An 18485-nucleotide genomic window follows, 5' to 3' on the forward strand; every position below is an offset into this window, starting at 1 on the left:
CTTGAGCACAGTGTATCAGGCAGGTTCCTGCTGAGTCTTGCTGGGTAACAAACCCGCTCAGCCTCGGCAGTGGCTTAGAGCAGTGATCGTCTAGAGCTGCAGGTTGTCTGAAGCAGCTCTACTTCAGGCTCTGGGTTCCACTTAGTTTTCCTCCATGTCTCTCCTTCTGGGACTGGGGGCCACCTGGAGTATGTTTTTCCCACACTGGGAAAACAGGAAAAGTGCAGCAGAAAGTGTGATGTGGGTAGCATCACACATGCTCTTTGGAACTGTCACTTCTGCTCTGATTCCATTTGTCAGAACAAGTCACTTGGCCAAGCCCAACATTCACAGAGCAGAGAAATACACTCTGCTTACTCTAGTGGGAGGCAACTGAGCATCTCAAAGCAAGAACATGGATGTAAGATTGGAAACAATGATTTGATTACCACCAACACCAACTAACTTCTCCAACAACTTTAGCTCCTGTTTCATGGGTGGCCATATGGTATAATAGGAGTGCTGAAGAAGGTTCGGAGGTCCTGGGTTCTAACTCTGCAAGGCATTTAGTCTTGAAGACCCTCAATGTCCCCCTCCTCCACAGAAAATCGTTGTCCTGGTTGCTTTTCAAGATCTCCTCCAGCTCCATCCATCATGAGTCTTCTAGTGCTCAGATGGCCCCATCTGCCACAAGCATGATGGACTTGGGAGGGGTTGAGACCAGAGGCCAAAGACCCTGAGATGAGCATACAGGAGGGCAGGCCTGAAATGGAAAGAAGGGAGTAAGTTTGCAAAGTGCCAGGAAGGAAGAAGAAAGCTGAGTGTCAAGGAGATTCTGGTGTTGGTAAGCAAGGTTATATATTTGATCACTGTTCCATGGGCCAGTTTTTGACACTCTGCCTGACAGGTCCAGTGATTCCTGACCAGGATGACGTGACATGTGGAAGGTTTTTAGAGAGAGAGAGCAGGCCTGAGAGATCACTTCAAAGCATTCTAAGCAGATGAACAAGAATCAGAATACAAACATAAGTTCAGAACCTTTTCATTATTCCACGACCTTCCATCTGGATTCCAATTTGTGGGTCAGGAGTGATTTAGAAACCAAGAGTGGCCTTCATCCCTTTAATCTGTCAGAGCTGTGAAATTGAATAGTTCCCAATAAAATTCAACAAATGAGTGTTAGATGTCTTTGGTTGCATACAAGGGAGTCTGTGAATCTAGCCAGGAGGAAGCATATAGGAAGGCTGTCAGATAACTCAGAAGGCCGAGGGGAAAGCAGAAAAACAAGCTCAAACACAGATCAGGGGCCAGGGCGGCACTGCGTCTGCGATGGTCAACATTGACTCTTTTCTTTTCCGTCCTGTGTCTCTCTACTTGCCCCTCGTTTCTCAGAGTCCCAGGAGACTCTGGTGGATGGAGTGTGGGTCCTCTGACCCAAGGAGTCATGGGCTGGGCAGTCTGAGTTCTGTGATGGGCTCTGAAGACCCCTTTGGTCTCTCCAGCAATCAGGTTGGGAACTTCCTGATCTACTGCTTCCCAAAGACAGCACCCAATGGGATAGGGGTGAATCTCCTCAAAGAGATTAAGGGCTGTTAAAATGGGGCAATGGATATTGAATGAGCCACAAAACAAGTACCCATGACAAAGGGATAGAAGAGCACTGGAATATAACATTGCAAGGGTAGCAGACAACAGTTCATAGAGTCACTCTCAGCCATGATGTTTGGAGGGGACTAAGACCAAGAAGGAGATGCCAGTAAGGATACCCTAAGCCCCAGCCCAGGCAGTCCCATGGCATTCCTTTCTATGCCTTTCTCTGGAATGGCCAAAATGGCTAAGGTTTGTTATCCAAAAAAATGTCATTTAACTCCTTTCCTATCTTCTACTTTACAGTAAAATAGCTAATATTTATAAAGCAGTTACTATGTGCTGGGCACTGTTCCAATAATTAACATAAATCATCTCATGGAATCCCCACAACAATCCTTATTAGGTGGTTACTATTCTTATCCCCATTTTACAGATGAGAAAACCAAGGCATAGACACTAGCTCCCTAGGCTGGTGAAAATTAGAATCAGGATTCAAACCCAAGTAATCTTGGTTGGAATCATGAGATCCTTCCATGAATACTCGTTCAAAGACGATGCCCCAGGTACAGAGCTCCCTGGAGGGACTTAGGAAATATACTCAGAGGTCTTAATCGGGGGAAACTGGGACTATTTTGCAGGTGCCTGGGACAGGAAGTAATCATGAGGCCCAAGGAGGAGAAAGAGACTGGGAGAAGGCGATTTCTAAAATTCATAAAATAAAACACAAGGATGGAAAGCTTTAAAACCCCTGGAGGATTTCTCTAAAGTGTTGAACTGTGGAGAGTTGAAATGGCTGCTCATATCCTCACGTTCCTACTTCAGCTCCTACCTGGTGAGGGACTTGCATTTCCTGTGGGTCCCCGGGATGGTTTCTATTCCATTCCTAACTCGTCTGTCACGAGGACTGGCCCGTGTGTGCAGCCAGGTGTGGGGCCTGAGCACAGCTGGCTCTAATTTGAGGGGCCTTCTGCCATTTTAAGATGACCTCACCCCATTCCCTTGACTTTTTAATATGCAATTCACACCACTTTTCAAAAATTGGAGTAATGATTTGTTGGCTTCTTTTCTTGCATTATCCTGCAGTGTGAGGTTTTTTTTGTTTAAGGGCTTCATAACTCCTCTTGATAGGGGGGTTGTAAATGTATCTACTAGAGGAGCGATGTCCACCATTCTGGCCATATTTTAGTCCTGGCCAAAGAATCCCTCTCCCACCTCTACCTTTGACAGGTAAATGCAGGACAAGGGGGTGATGGTTAAGTGGCTTTGGCATGAACAGACTTGGATTTGCATCTTGCCTCTGACCCTTAGCTGTATGACTTTGGGCAAAATAGGGGACTCTACTACAAGGTCCATCCCTGCAGCAGCAGGAAATGCCCGCTCCCTCGGTCCCTCCTGAGGTTGTGGGGTTCTGTACTACCCTGACCACAGCTGCTTGGCCAGGGTGGGCATCTGACCTATGAGTGGCTGGCAGGAAAGGAGAGTGGAAAGGAATTAGGCCAATCAGATTCCCTTTCAGAAACATGAACTGGGAAAAATGAGCAGCAAATCACGGCAGCTGCCAGGGGGAGGAGGGGGCAATGGGCCAGGGACCTGGCACAGGGCTGGGGGGGGGCGGCAGCTGGGTCTCCGTAGGCAGTGATGGAGCCTGGCAGGGAAGCCCCAGACCATCTTTTTATCAGATGACTGAATCCTGGTCCTAGAGCTGCCTTGAATCCACAACTCATCTCCAGGGGGCGGGTACACCATGGTTCCTGTGTTGGGAATGCTGGGGGGACACTGCTCCATCCTATTATAAAAGAAAACAGGAGGCTGCTGTCATGTTTGCCTGGGGTGGGGAGGGGATGAAGGAGGCAGCCCACTTCATATCAGTGGGGAAAAACAAAACCTTTACACAGCTCTCCTCCCCTTGTGCGGGCTTGTGGGGAAGGGAGAAAGAAAAGCAGGACAGAAAGAGAAGGTGCTGGTAGCTCCTCAGTACTTCCAACATGTGTGCTAAACAGATAATCTGTTTAGCAGAGAATATTAATGGGTTTGGGGCTGTCCAGGGAGGCCCAGACCCCAGGGAGAAGGAAAATTAAACAGCTCGGCACAATGAGGAGGCCGAGTTTGGAGGAGGTGGAGAAAGGACCCCCAAAATGGAATCAGGGCATGTTGGAGGCACCTCTTCAAATGTCCAGGAGGCTGCAGGCTGTCAAGAGAGGTATACAGGGAGGGGCGCCTGGGTGGTTCAGTGGGTTAAGCATCTGCCTTCGGCTCAGGTCATGATCCCGGGGTCCTGGGATTGAGCCCCTCATCGGACTCCCTGCTCCATGGGAAGTCTGCTTCTCCCTCTCCCACTCCCCCTGCTTGTGTTCCCTCTCTCGCTGTCTCTCTCTCTGTCAAATAAATAAATAAAATCTTAAAAAAAGAGAGAGAGAGAGAGGTACACAGGGGAAGTTGCTGATGATGGAGACCTAGAGGATTTTTAACACTATAAAAACATTGAGTCGAAGAGCTCGCATTCCTGTGAGGTAAACCCCTTTCACCAACCAACACATGCAGTAAAATAGTACAAAAGATCTATTTAGAAAATACCCCAGAAGACAGAGCTCCTGGGGGCTTCTGGATCCCTCAAGAACACCCACTGCCTGAGGAGCTGGGAGGAGCCTCTTGTTTCTAGAACCAGAAGAATCTGCCCCAGAACCTGTCCTGCAGCAGGTCGCAAGGACTGGGGAATCGTGTCCACTGAGCACCCAGCAGGTGCCTGGCACAGAGTAGGTGCGCAGCCCACAGCATCACGCAGAAGTCAATCAGTACCAACTCCTGAGTGTCTCCTGGGTGGGACATGTAGCAAATGCAGCAACAGAGACAGGACTTCCTGTTGGGGTGAAAGCCAGAGCCTTGTTGACCCAAGGGCTAAGAGGATACACGCATTTGTCAGGAGGAAATTAAATGGCCCCGAGGTGTCTTCATCAGGGGATAAATGCCTTGAAGGGACCACAGTACCACCCACAAGATGAATGCATTCTGGATTGTATGTGGCCTGTTTTCTCAGACCCCACCAGCCCTCATCACAGTCATGGAAGTTACCTGTATGCCCACGGGGACAACCCGATTTACTCCCAAGGACCCTCTCCCTTTGCAAAGTTCCTCCAGGTATTTTCGGGGAGAGCACAGAGGTAATCACACACAAACTCCTGGACAGCCCCATTCGGCACTTGCAGGCTGTGTGAGGGCCACCCAACCTGTACCCAGCACTGACATCGCCTCTCAGCTCGGCCTCTGATGCCCCGATCACCTCGAGGGACCAAAGCTGCACGAGTGTGCACATCACCGGGCAGATGACACAGGAGTGGTTGTGAAGAATCCTCAGAGCGGGCGCCTGGGTGGCTCAGTTGGTTAAGCAACTGCCTTCGGCTCAGGTCATGATCCTGGAGTCTTGGGATTGAGTCCCACATCGGGCTCCCTGCTCAGCGGGGAGTCTGCTTCTCCCTCTGACCCTCTTCCCTCTCGTGCTCTCTGTCTCTCATTCTCTCTCTCAAATAAATAAATAAAATCTTTAAAAAAAAAAAGAATCCTCAGAGCAATGGTTCATAGGTGAGCAGTGAAGAATGTATCGTGCTCTTTGACCCCAATTCTCAGGACAACAGAAATGAAAGACTGTCAAAGCAGAGCATGAGGGAGCAAACTTCAGTACTGCTGGTGAGTTTGGTGCAAGAATCACAATTTTAAACTCATTTCCCTACAAGAGAAATGTACTATTCACTTACTCATTCATCCAAAACAAAACAAAACATGTTTCAAGGACTTTGACATTTTCACACTGAACTTGGCATTTCCAGTTCAACTCTTGTGAGGGGCAACCTGGGTCTCTTGTGATAATCAGTGGTCATGTCTGGGATACAAACGATGATTTCCTCTTCTCCCAGGCATCGCTGGACTTCACTTCCCAGCCTCCTTTGCAGTTAGGTGAGACCACGTGACAGTTCCCATCAAAGGAATGTGGGCCGAAGGGACTGGTGTCTCTTCTAGGCCTGGCCCATGGGAAGCTCCCATGTGTGATCCTTTATGTTCTTCGCCCCTCAGTCAGCTTAATGAGGACAAGCATGGTGACCCTAGAAGTGACATGTTGAAGAGAGCAGGTGGCAGCGACCAGGGCCCAAGAATCAGTGCAGAGAGGGGAGCCAGCCTGCCAAGCACAACACCTGCTTTGGACCTCCGACCGCGCTCGAGCCCCACGGACCGCGCGGTTTATTTGTTAGGGTAGCTGGCATTGCTGCAAGTAAGCCAACTGGGAGATATATTTGACCATAGAGAAAATGTCCTGTTCTAAAACTTTGAAACTTAGATTTATTTATTTCACAGAAAGAGAGAGTGAGCAGGGGAAGGAGCAGAGGTAGGACAAGCCGACTCTGTGCTGAGTAGGGAGCCCTACGTGGGGCTCAATCACGGGACCCCGAGATCATGACCTGAGCAGAAATCAAGAGTCCAATGCTTAACCGAATGAGCCACCCAGGCACCCCCGTTTCCCTCCTTAAAGCTGCCCAAACTAACTTGATTTTGCAAAGTACTAAAAATTAATATATAGTGTTAAGTGCATGGAGAGGAACAACATGACCTGCTTCAACGGCTTAGCCTGGGTGGCTCCGTCGCTAAGCGTCTGCCTTCAGCTCAGGTCATGATCCCAGGGCCCTGGGGTCGGGCCCTGCATCAGGCTCCCTGCTCGGCGGGAAGCCTGCTTCTCCCTCTCCCACTCCCCCTGCTTGTGTTGCCTCTCTCTCTGTGCCTCTCTGTCAAATAAATAGATAAAATCTTTAAGAAAAAAAAAAAGGAGTCACATCTCTCTGAATTTCTAATTATGTGTCTACAAGCTCCTATTAGCAGGAAGTTCTGCCCTTCCATCTTGAGGCCTCCCCAACACGCACCTGCCACCAAGCAAAGAGAACCACTGCCATCTTTGTCTCGATGCTGCCACCCAGTGTCACTGCTGAGAACGGGTCCCCAAATCTGCAGAATGCTATGGACCACACCGCAGAGATGCCCCTGTTTGCCCCGGCCCTCATCTGACCTCCAAGTCCTCAGTTTCCTTAGGTCACCTTCATGAGCTTGGGATTCTGCCCAAACCTCCACACCAGCAGGGTGGCTGAACCGGGGACGCCCAGCCTCCGCCCACGCGGTGCCTGGAACAGCACTGCCCTGTCAGCCCAGCAACCTTGGCCAGAGTCCACTAGATGACCCCATGGGCCTCCCTCACTTCAAATCTCAGGGAGAAGGGGCTGGGGTCTTAGATCTTCCCTCCCCGGGGGCTCTTAGTTGGTGTGTGCCAGAACTCTGCACACCAGGGAGGCCTGCATCTGCTAAGCCTGTTCCTCACTGACCCCCACCTGGAAAATGAGAGCCCACTCTCCTTCCACTGCAAAACAAAGGGGCCACCCAGTGACTCTCAGCAGACCCAGATCGACTCTAAGATGTCCTCCTGTTTCGGCTTGTTCAAAAAAGCAGCTGGGAGCTTTTTCTTCTCTATTAAAAAAAAATTGCTGCATATTACATTGAGTTGAAGGGAATAGATGATGAGCCCCTGGGAAAATATTAATTTCTATTTTGTTACAAAAACATACAGATTGCTGAGAATCTGATCCCCTCATTTTGCTTGTAAAACATGTTTTGTATTAGTTCATTCCTATTTTCACAGTATATTAATTTGCATTCCCTCCTTTTTAGAATTTGGCTAATGGCTTATTTTTTTAAGACTGACTGTAAAGGAAGTTCCCCTTCAAATAAACATAATATTAAATCCTCCAATAGCCAGTCTCCCCTCTTTGTGCCCACACTTGTCACCTGTGTGCCCCCACTTTCCCCAGCCTGTGGTATTTGATCCCCAAATGCTCTGGCTTGAGGGCAGGCAAAACCAAGATCTTGCCCTTTTCTCTATCAAGATGAAATTTAGTTTTTTAGTTTTTTGGTTTGTTTTTTTTTTTATTAAAAACAGGTAAGACAGAGGGAAAGGAAGACCCTATAGGCAGGGTAAGACTAGGTGGATTGACAAAGTATGGGTGTAAGCCTCATGATAGGGTGCACTCGCCTCAAGCTTTGTGCTTCCCTCTCCCTGGATGCAGGATCTGCCGGGTGCTTTCCTGATTTTGAGCATTCTCTGCCCCACCCCAAGTCCTTCTGGGGTATTCACTGGGGTAAGAACTCCAGTCAAGAGTCCACAGCCAGTGGGTGGCCACAGGGTCACCTGCACCCAAGCCCACCTGCCCCCAGGTATCTGATGGGAAGGAGGAGCAGGCTGCCAGGAAGGGCTGGGCCCCTTCCTCCCTCCTGCGCCGCTTTGCCCCATTCTGCAGAAGGGCCATCTCCTCCCACGTGCTTTTGATTAAATTTATCAATTCTCTTCTTCCTCCATTTTGTTTAAATTTACTACTTCCTTTTTCTCCTTTCTCTTGGTTTGTAACTTAAAGGGAACAAAGTTCATCAGGTATGGACTTGATTTACTCTTTCTCTTTTTTTCCTCTCTGTAATATAAGCACTGGGAGCAATAAATCTCCTCTAAGTACTGCATTGGCAGCATCCCAGAAATTGAGATATGTCATTTTCATGGTTTTGTTCTTTAAATATTCTGTGGAGTCCTAAATGTCTTCCCTAACGAAAGGTTTACTTAAGAAAGGATCTGCTCTGCCGAACACAATAAGAAACAGCTGAGAAAGAGGTTCAGCTCGAGGAAGGGAAGGGAAAGGCAGGAGATAGAATGATCATTTGTTGATAATGTGACTTTATTCCTAAAATAATCAAATGAAAAATTGAATTCTTAGGACTAATAAGAGTTTAGTTAAGGTGAACAGATATAAAATAATTCACAAATCAATTCCTTTCCTCTACACCAACAGCTAGAAAACAAAAGGGTGGGGGCAGACCCCTATAGACCATAGCAACTGTAAAAGGAAAATACTTAAGAATTAGCTCAACAGAGGCGCCTAAGTGGCTCAGTCGTTAAGCGTCTGCCTTCGGCTCAGGTCATGGTCCCAGGGTTCTGGGATGGAGCCCTGCATTGGGGTCCCTGCTCAGCGGGGAGCCTGCTTCTCCCTCTCCCACTCCCCCTGCTTGTGTTCCCACTCTCGCTGTCTCTCTCTCTAATAAATAAATAAAATCTTAAATAAAAAAAAAAGAATTAGCTTAACAATAAATTGTGCAGAAACAAATAAAAACTGAGAGTTATAAAAGACCAGAAAATACAAAGACATGTCATGCTCATGATAAGACTCAATGTTGTAATGATGTTTCTTTCTTTTTTTTTTTTTTTTTATTTGAGAGAGAGAGAATGAGAGAGAGCACATGAGAGCGGGGAGGGTCAGAGGGAGAAGCAGACTCCCCGCCGAGCAGGGAACCCGATGTGGGACCCGATCCCAGGACTCAAGGATCATGACCCGAGCCGAAGGCAGTCGCCCAACCAACTGAGCCACCCAGGCGCCCCTGATGTTTCTTTTCATATTGATGTATATATTTAAAGTAATGTCAATCAAAATCTCGATGGAAATTTTTAGGAAACATGCCCAAATGATTCTGAAGCACATCTGGAAAAATAAAGAGACACAACTTTCCCCGAGTCTTCTCCCGGGGAGGTGAAGGTCTGGGCTGGGAGAGGGGACATAAACGGCAGGGGTGGGAGGCAGGTGGGGACAGAGGACTGGCCACCATCGGGGCCTTGCAATCCCCGAGCTTGGAAAGTGGTCCTGGCTGTTAACTCCTGGATGTGACTTCGGGCATTTCCCACTCGGGAGGAGGCAGTGAAAAACAATATTCACTGAGCATCAGGCCCAGCTACATTCTCGGTGGAAGTTGGGCTCTTGTTCTGTAGCTGTCTGACTCTCCTGTCGGTGTCGGAGAGCCATACATCTTCTAAGAGCCATAAAAACAAATCTTCAGTAGCAGATAATAAACTTTTGGTGTGTCATTTAGTGACAAAGATAAGGAAGTTTCTCGATGACAGTGTTAAAGTATAAGCAGGGTATTATTTGCCCATATAAATTATGGCTGAGGCCAGGTTAATTTTTTCTAAGGTTACATGTGGATAAGAAAAAGGGTGTTAGCATTTTTATGAGGTCATGGAATGTCAGGACTGACTAATGTTTCTGAATAAGTATCTCCTGCATGGAATTTAAGCCTCCCCCAGCTGACTCTTAGAGGAAAGCCCAAATGGGTGGACAGCCGCCCACGGTCTGCCGTTCCTGTGTTAGAGCACTCACTAAAAAACTCACTTTGCAATGTGGAGGCCCACAGATTCACTCATGGCAGAGAAAGACTGATCATCACCCTCCTGTCCCTTTGGGATGCTTGACCAAACAGTGAGACGCGCACATGCCTGTAGCCATACTTATTGATTTCGTATGATCATCATCGCTTTTCAGGTCCCATGCCCAGAGGCCCTGCTGTAGAGGTAGATTAGTTACAGATTAGTGTTTGATTGTACTCCTTGGGGCTTACAATAAGGCTTTTCCCAACTCTCCAAAAATGTGCAAGAAGGGGAGAAAAGATTGCCCTCCAAGAGTCATCAAAAAGAGCCTGGTAATGGGGCACCTGGGTGGCTCAGTTAAGCATCTGCCTCTTGGTTTCAGCTCAGGTCATGATCTCAGGGTCATGCGATCGAGCCCCATGTCAGACTCCAAGCTCAGTGCGGAGTCTGCTTGTCTCTCTCCCTCTGCTCCTCCCCCCAGCTCATGCTCTCTCTCTCTCAAATAAATAAATTTTTAAAATTAAAAAAAAAAACTGGTAAGAATACCCCCGGTCAGGACTCAGCCTGACCCATGCCTGAGCACCACAATACCCAACAGAAAGAATGGCTAACATCTGTATTAGGTTTCTGTATGGACATAGGTTTCCATCTCTTGGTATATACCTAGGAGTGAAATTGCTGGGTCAAATGGTAACTCTATGTGGAACTTCTTGAGGAACTACCAGGCCATTTTCCAAAGTGGCTGCACCATTTTACATTACCACCCACAGTGTATGAGGGCTCCAATTTCTCCACATTCTTACCAACACTTGTTATTATCTGTCTTTTTGATTATAGCAATTTTAGTGGGTGTGGAGTGGTATCTCATTGTGGTTTTGATTTCTCAGCATTTCTCTGATAAATGCTGTTGAGCATCTTTTCATGTGTATTGGCCTCTGTATATCTTCTTTGAAAAATGTCTATTTAGATCTTTTACCCATTTTTTTTTTTAAAGATTTTGTTTATTTATTTGACAGAGAGAGACAGAGCGAGAGAGCAAACACAAGCAGGGGGAGTAGGAGAGGGAGAAGCAGGCTTCCCGTGGAGCAGGGAGCCCGATGTGGGGCTCGATCCCAGGACCCTGGGATCACGACCTGAGCCGAAGGCAGACACTTAACGACTGAGCCACCCAGGTGCCCCCTTTTACCCATTTTTTAATTGGTGAGAGGTATTTTTCCCTCCTGACACCAGATACATGGTATCTTTTCCAACCTCACTTCTCCAACTCTGCAACACCAACTGGATGTCCAATAATTCAATCGTACTCTAATACTACCTAGAGTTAGCATCAGACTCCACAGGTTTAAGAGCTCAGGACCACAAGACTGCCCCCACTTTAGAAGCCAGCTACAAGTATTGCATCCAGGTTACCTACACCTCTGTCCAACTTGGTGAAAAGTCAGGGGTTCCCACCCACCCTAGGTTCAATAATTTGCTAGGATACCTCATAAAGCTCAGGAAAATCCCAACGAGTCCTGAGCACAGGAGCCTCTGTCCTCATGGAGTTGGGCTGTGCCATCCTCCTGACATGTGGATGTGTTCACCTACTCAGAAGCTCTTGAACCCTGTCATTTAGGGGTTCTTGTGGAGGTTTTATTATGTAGGCATGACTGTGCCATTGGTGATTATCTCAATCTCCAGCCCCTCTCCCCTCCCTGGAGGTTGGGGGGTGGAGTTGAACGTTCCAAGCTATTAATCAAGGCTTGGTCTTTCTGGGAACCAGCCCCTGTCCTGAAGCTACCTCGAGGTGGACAAAGAGTCAACTCATTAGAAAAAAAGACACTCCTGGGGCGCCTGGGTGGCTCAATCGTTAAGGGTATGCCTTTGGCTCAGGCCATGATCCCAGAGTCCTGGGATCGAGCCCCGCATCGGGCTCTCTGCTCAGCGGGAAGCCTGCTTCTCCCTCTCCCACTCCCCCTGCTTGTGTTCCCTCTCTCGCTGTCTCTCTCTCTGTCAAATAAATAAATAAAATCTTAAAAAAAAAAAAAAGACACTCCTATCACCCTTATCACTCAGGAAATTCCAAGAGTTTTAGGAGCTCTGTGCCAGGAATTGAGAACAAGGACCAAGTATCTTTCTTACTATACCACAGTTAAGTTATATGTCTTTTTGTTATTCAGTTATAAGAGTTCTCTATATAGTCTAGATACTAGTCCCTTATCAGATACATAATTTATAAATCTTTTCTCCTGTTCAGTAGGTTGTCTTTTAACTTTCTTGTTGGTGTCTTTAGCACAAAACTTTTAATTTTGATGAAGTCCAATTTACCTATTTTTTGTCTGAGTGTCCGAGGTGACAAAGATTTATCTCTATTTTTTATAAGAATTTTATAGTTTTAGCTCTTATATTTAGGTCTAGGATTCATTTGGGGTTAATTTTGTATCTAGTGTGAGGTAGATATACAACTTCAATTTTTTTGCATGTGGATATCCAGTTGTCTCATAAGTATCATTTGTTAAAAACCCTATTCTGGTAGTGCCCTTCTACTTACCAGATGGGATGCTGTGTGATTCATGAATCACTTAATAAAGCCAATGAGATCTGCAAAACAAACAAACTGAAACACACACACACACACACACACACAACCAAGCTATTCTTTCCCCCATGGATTGTCTTGGCACCCTTGTCAAAAATCAGTCGACTGCAAATCTGAGGTTTATTTATGGACTCTGAATTCTATTCCATTGATCTATATGCCTATCTTTATGCCACTACCACATTGTCTTAATCACTGTTTTTGTTTTTGTTTTTTTTAATTAAATTTTGAAATTGTAAAGTCCTCCAAATTTCTTCTGTTTCAAGATATTTTTGGTGTTCTAGGCCTCTTGAGTTTCCATATGAATTTTAGGATCAGTTTGTCAATTTCTGCAAAGAACTGGAATTCTGTCAGCTGGAATTCTGACAGAAATTGCATTGAGTCTGCAGATCAATTGAGGGAATATTACCATTTTAAGAATGTTAAGTCTTTCTATCCATGAACATAGGATGTCTTTCCATTTATTTGGAATTTTAAAATTCAACAATATTCTGTAGTTTTAAGAGTGTAAGTTTTATACTTCTGGGGCATTGGGGTGGCAGAGCCGGTTGAGTGTCCAACTCTTGGTTTCAGCTCAGGTCATGGTCTTGGGGTTGTGGGATCAAGCCCCACATGGGGCTCTGCACTTCATTGCAGACTCACCTTGGGATTCTCTCTCCCTTTCCCTCTGCCCCTTCCAAGATAAATACATCTTTTTAAAAAGAGTATAAGTTTTACACTTCTGTTGTCAAAGTTAATTCATTTCATTCCTTTTGGTGTTATTGTAAATGAATTTTTTTAAATTTTATTTTCAGATTGTGCATTGCAAGTGTACAGAAATACAACTGGTTTTTGTATATTAATCCTGTATCCTGCAACCTTGTTGAACTTGTTATCAGTTCTAATAATTCTCTTTTTTTAAAGATTTATTTATTTATTTGAGAGAGAGAGAGAGAGGGCAGCGGGGAGGGACAGAGGTAGAGGAAGTCTTAAGCAGGCTCCACACTAAACATGGAGCCTGACATGGGGCTCATTCTCATGACACGGAGGTTACGACCTGAGCCAAAACCGAGTCAGGTGCTTAACCAACTGCATCACCCAGGACCCCCCTAATAATTCTTTTCAAAAAACACTATATTAAAATTATAGAAGTTAGGAAATCTTCCTCAACCCACCCCATTCCAAAAGTTCAGAGAACTAATTTAACATAAAGAAAAAAATTAAAAATCCCACCCAAAGTGTAAGAAAAATACAAAAAGAGAATAAGAAGCAGAATAACATCCGTACAGACAATAAGTGAAACTATACCAATTACTCCAAGTCAAGAAAAAAGAAATTACAAAAATCATAATTAGAAAAACTCAGAAGTGAGACAATAGCACTTAGGACAAATTTAGAAATAAAGAAACAATAATTTCAGGTATGAAGACTAAATTAGAAAAAATACAAGAGCAAATCAGATGATGTTCATGAGAAATAAAATGTGAGAAGTACACATAAAGGAGTTCAAAAGAAAATGACAAATATAGGAAATAGTCAAAGGAGTGCCTGAAACTGAAACTCATAACAAGGGAACAGAACAAATACTAGAAACTAAAATTCAAGGAAATTTCCCTGAAATTAGAAAAAGGGGGGGGGGAGTGCAGGAGGGCAGTGATTTGATACTACGTTGCATTAGTCAGGATCCATGTAGGAGAAAGAAACCACAAAGGAATTTGAACAGGAAAGTTTCATATCAGGGATTACTAACCATAACAGGAGGTAGGAATAATGGAGGGAATGGCCAGTAAAGACTAAAAGGAACTTTAAAGAATGCAGAAGTAGCAGATAAAGGGCAAAATCTCTACACCCAGGTCTGAGACAGAGGTACCAAGAAAAGGTCCTCCCTTCCTCAGAACTGATGCCAAGACCTTGGAAGGTGACACAGCTGTGACTCACTGGATGGTGGAGAAGTTTGCTGAAGCTGAAACCACCCAAGGGAATGCCAAGGGAAGTTTTCCATGGGTACTGCCCTGTGCTGCAGACCACCAGGCTCTGCTGGAGCTGAGAGCTCCATGCAAGGCAGGCACTGCATAGGCTTATGCATGAGGCACGCTAGAGTCAAGAAGAGAAACCCCTTCCTCCTCTAGTCCCCGACAGCACGCTCTACTGACAAAGTTTAACTCTCAAAGGAGAAATAGCTATGGGGTGCAGCTCCATTATTGCAGAGCAGACAGTGAAGATGGTTTTGGAAGCCGAGAATCAATAGATGAGTAACTGGTGCATGTATGTTAAAAAAGAATACAATATGCTTGAGAAAACTGACTCAGAATGAGCAACACCAAGACATATTTTAGTAAATTGACTGGATATTAAGGGAGGGGGAATCCTTTAATAATCGAAGTGAAGAAGAACAAGTGACTTACAAGGGAAAGAAAATTAGATTATCATCAGATTTTTCAACAGCACTTCTTTGTATCCAAAAAAAAATGGTGTGAGCTATCTAAGGCAGAAGTGTGAGCCAAGGAATTTATATTCAAGAAAACTGACTTTCAAGTGTAAAAGGTACACACTGTTATCAGTGTACAAGAACTCAGGGAATACTGTTCCCATGAGCACTTCCTGAAGAATTTACTAGAGAACAAGACTCAGACTGCCAAAATTACTAGCTACATCAGCATAAGAACTAGCAGACAGCATTAAATACATAGTTACTGGTAGAACCAAAACTATATGAGGCTTAAAAGGCAGAGAATATGGTATATGAAGAGTATAAGCTCTATTGATGTAGCTACAGAACAGCTATAAACATTGGGGTACAAACTTTTTTTTTTTTTAATATGGAACACTTCATGAATTTGTGTGTCATCCTTGTGTAGAGGCCATGCTAATCTCCTCAGTATCATTCCAGTTTTATGCTGTGCCCTGCTGGAGCGAGCACAAGAACTTTTAAACTCTTCTCAGTTATCATTCTGCTGGTAGCAGCATTAGTACTGATATTCCCTGCTGTGTGTGTAATGTTGCCTAAAACAAATGAGTAATTATGAGCTATTTTAACTATCGTCCCCTGTGTCCTAAAATCAGGATGCTCAGTGTGGAAGAAAGAAGAGACAGCTGTAATTTTTTAAAAGATTAAATAAAAAATCCATAGTCCTGAAATATAATTGGAAAAACAGTATGAACTTGTGAGGTATTTAATCTATCATTCTATCTATACCTAAGAGCTCTGTCCATTCAAAACGCCTGGAAACAAGGACCAATTCATAGCAGTGAGCATCCCTGGAGTCCACATTGTGGTCACAAAAGGCCATTTCCCACTAAAAGTCAGGGCTGCACGGAGAAATGACTGACAGCAGGAGGAGAAAATGTACAAAAGGCGTCTGGACCATCCTGACATAAATGGAGGCATGCAAGCCATCATGGATAGGCTATATGTAGACTAGGGTAATGTCAAAAGAACCCAGAAGCCAACCCACAGGGGTTCCCACTGACCAAAGATAGGGCAATTTGAGCTTTGAACATTGTAATAATTGCAACAAATTGAAACTCATCAAATTCATTTAAATCTGTGAGTTCATGATGATACTGAAAAAATGAACTTGGTCACCTGCAGAGGATAATAAGGAAGGAGCTTATTATTCTGCAAACTGATAAATATAGGGAATAAAGGAAGCATTTATCCTGCCTCTTCTACATGAGCTATACCACTGGGTAACCTCATGGTAGATGAGAGGAAGCATCTGTTTATAAAGAAATCCAGCAAATAAATGAAAAAGAAATGATGGAATTAAAATATCATCATTTGGTAGTGGTGGCAGCTGTGGTTCTTTTCATTACCTCATGTGGAACACTGAACAGTCTCATCAACAATGCCATCATCTGTTTAACACTCTCAAGACATTTTCTCAAAGCCTATTTACTTATAAATTGTGTGGAATCACAAAATTAATAAGCAATAAAATGTGAATCATAGCACAATGAAAACAATATATGTCACCATCTTGGATCCCCAGTGAATTAATGAATCTAGGAACTGAGCATCCGTAGCTAGAAACACCACAAAGGGAGTGGCAGCCTGACATTATGTGGCCCCTGATGAAGGAACACATCACCACCTAGAGTCTTGCCAAAAAGACAGATACCGAGTCTCATCAAGCTTCTAGATCCAGTGGACAATGAGCAGCAAATACAAAGGGCAGCAGAGCATATGGAACTGTCCCAGGAGCGGGCAGCAAACAAACCCCAGACAGTGGGAAACGCTACAGTCCAAGGGCTTGGATTCTTCAACAGATAAAATGAAAGGAAAGGAGAGGGATAAGAGGAGATTCTGAAGATTAAAGAGAGGTAAAGATGTATTTTTAAAAGTGGGCAAGACTGGGGTGCCTGGTTGGCACAGTCAGTTAAACATCCAAGTCTTGGTTTTGGCTTAGGGTCATGAGATCAAGCCCTGTGTCAGGCTCCACACTCAGCGAGGACTCTGCTTGAGATTCTGTCTCCCTCTCCCCCTGCCTCTCCCATGCGCTCATGCGCTCGCTTGCTCTCTCAAATAAATAAATCTTAAAAAAAAAAAAGTGGGCAAGACTGAACCATAGTTTCTAGAGATGCACACTTGGATGCTGAAACTATAAAGAAACACAAGGAAGTGGTTACTATAAAAACCAGGCAGTGGTTACTCTTGGCGGCGGGGGTCGGGGGGGACATGACTGTGATTAGGCCCAGGAACGTGGAGGAGCTGCTGGGGTGGCTGCGACGTTCTACCTCTTGTGTTACAAGAGCATTTAGGGTGCTTGCCTTATAATACTTCATTAAGCTCTACCTTTGTTTTGCATATTTCTATATCTCTATTTCAAAAGAGTTTTAAGTAAAAAGATTTTTTAAGTAAAAAGATTTAAAAAGGAATGTTGGGGTGCCTGGGTGGTGCAGTTAAGCGACCTGGCTTGGTTTTGGCTGGGGTCGTGATCTCAGGATCATGAGATGGAATAAAGCGACAGGCTCGCACTGAGCACAGAGTCTGCTTAAGACTCTCTCTCCCTCTCCCTCTGCCCCTCCCTCCTGCTCTCTCTCCCAAATAAATAAATCTTTAAAAAAATAATAAATAAAAAGGAATGTTAAAAAAATTGATGCACATGTCACTTAACACCATGGTACAAATAGCACACTTCAGGAAATCTTGAGCTTTTCCAAAAGCCTGGCTATTGAGAGAGAATAGAAGCCACCTTGCCACGGGAAAGTCTCTCTCTGAAGACCTCTGTGCCCATTTGGACTGGGTGGACTTCATGGTGGGGGTAGGGAAGAGTACAGCAGGAAAGTGAGGTCTGTACTGGACAGCCTGAGGACACAATGGGCAGCCAGTGAACGCAGTGTGGATGGGGTGGCGCGTGGAGGTGGGATTTCCTATCTAAATACATCCTAAGCACTGCCTAGCATATGCAGCTGAAACGCAAGACCCTGTCTCAACCATAGCATCTCTTAGGTGGCCCGCCGGGCCCCTGGCCAGTGGGGATGCCTAGAGATGTCACAACCAGCTTAAAGGCCTGAGGCACATGGAGACCTGCAGAACAGTGTCCGGAGGCAGGAACCACTATTGTGGTCCAGCTGTCAACTCCTTTATGTCAGAACTGCACCCCCATCCGGGTAGACATGCCTGTACTATATGATTCTGTCCTCCCAGTCACAGCTGATTGGACCAGAGAGGGACACCCTACGCTGGAGGTAGTAGACCCGGGCAGTTTGCTGTCCAGCCTCTATGTCCCCTCCCACTCTTAGTAGCACCTCAAATTTCTTTTCAGACACCTCCCTTCTCCCATGTGGTCAGGGTAGGATCACCTCATCTCCAGTTTAAGCTTAGATTAAACCAATAAAATATCCCTATCTCCAGGTGTTCAAGGAGGGGTTAGGAGTCCAGGCACAGGCCAATCACTGAATGTCATTCCCTTGGCCCGTGATTGGTTGAGAGAGGGGCACCTGACCCAGGCTGGTCCAATTAGAATGAGCCTTACAACTGCTGTAGGGAGTGATGAAAGCCCCGGAGTCCCTCACTTCCGAGCGACCTGCAGTGAGGATCCAAGGTGTAGGACTGCTACAGCTTCTCTTGATCTTGAGGGAAGGTGCCCTGAGAATAAAGCCAGAACTCAAAAGCGTGCAGAGCCATGGACATTGCAGAGAAATGGA

General features: G+C 45.4%; 1 non-coding gene across 1 annotated transcript; it reads right to left on the reverse strand.

Annotated features, from left to right (window-relative positions):
- Nucleotides 1–15148: 15148 nt before the first annotated feature.
- On the reverse strand, nt 15149–15253 carry LOC118012718. Its single transcript, XR_004679789.1, has one exon. It is a non-coding gene; the product is annotated as a U6 spliceosomal RNA (small nuclear RNA).
- Nucleotides 15254–18485: the final 3232 nt, after the last annotated feature.

Source organism: Mirounga leonina, unplaced genomic scaffold, assembly GCF_011800145.1.
Source record: "Mirounga leonina isolate KUSES-001 unplaced genomic scaffold, KU_Mleo_1.0 Mir_151, whole genome shotgun sequence".
NCBI lineage: Eukaryota > Metazoa > Chordata > Mammalia > Carnivora > Phocidae > Mirounga > Mirounga leonina.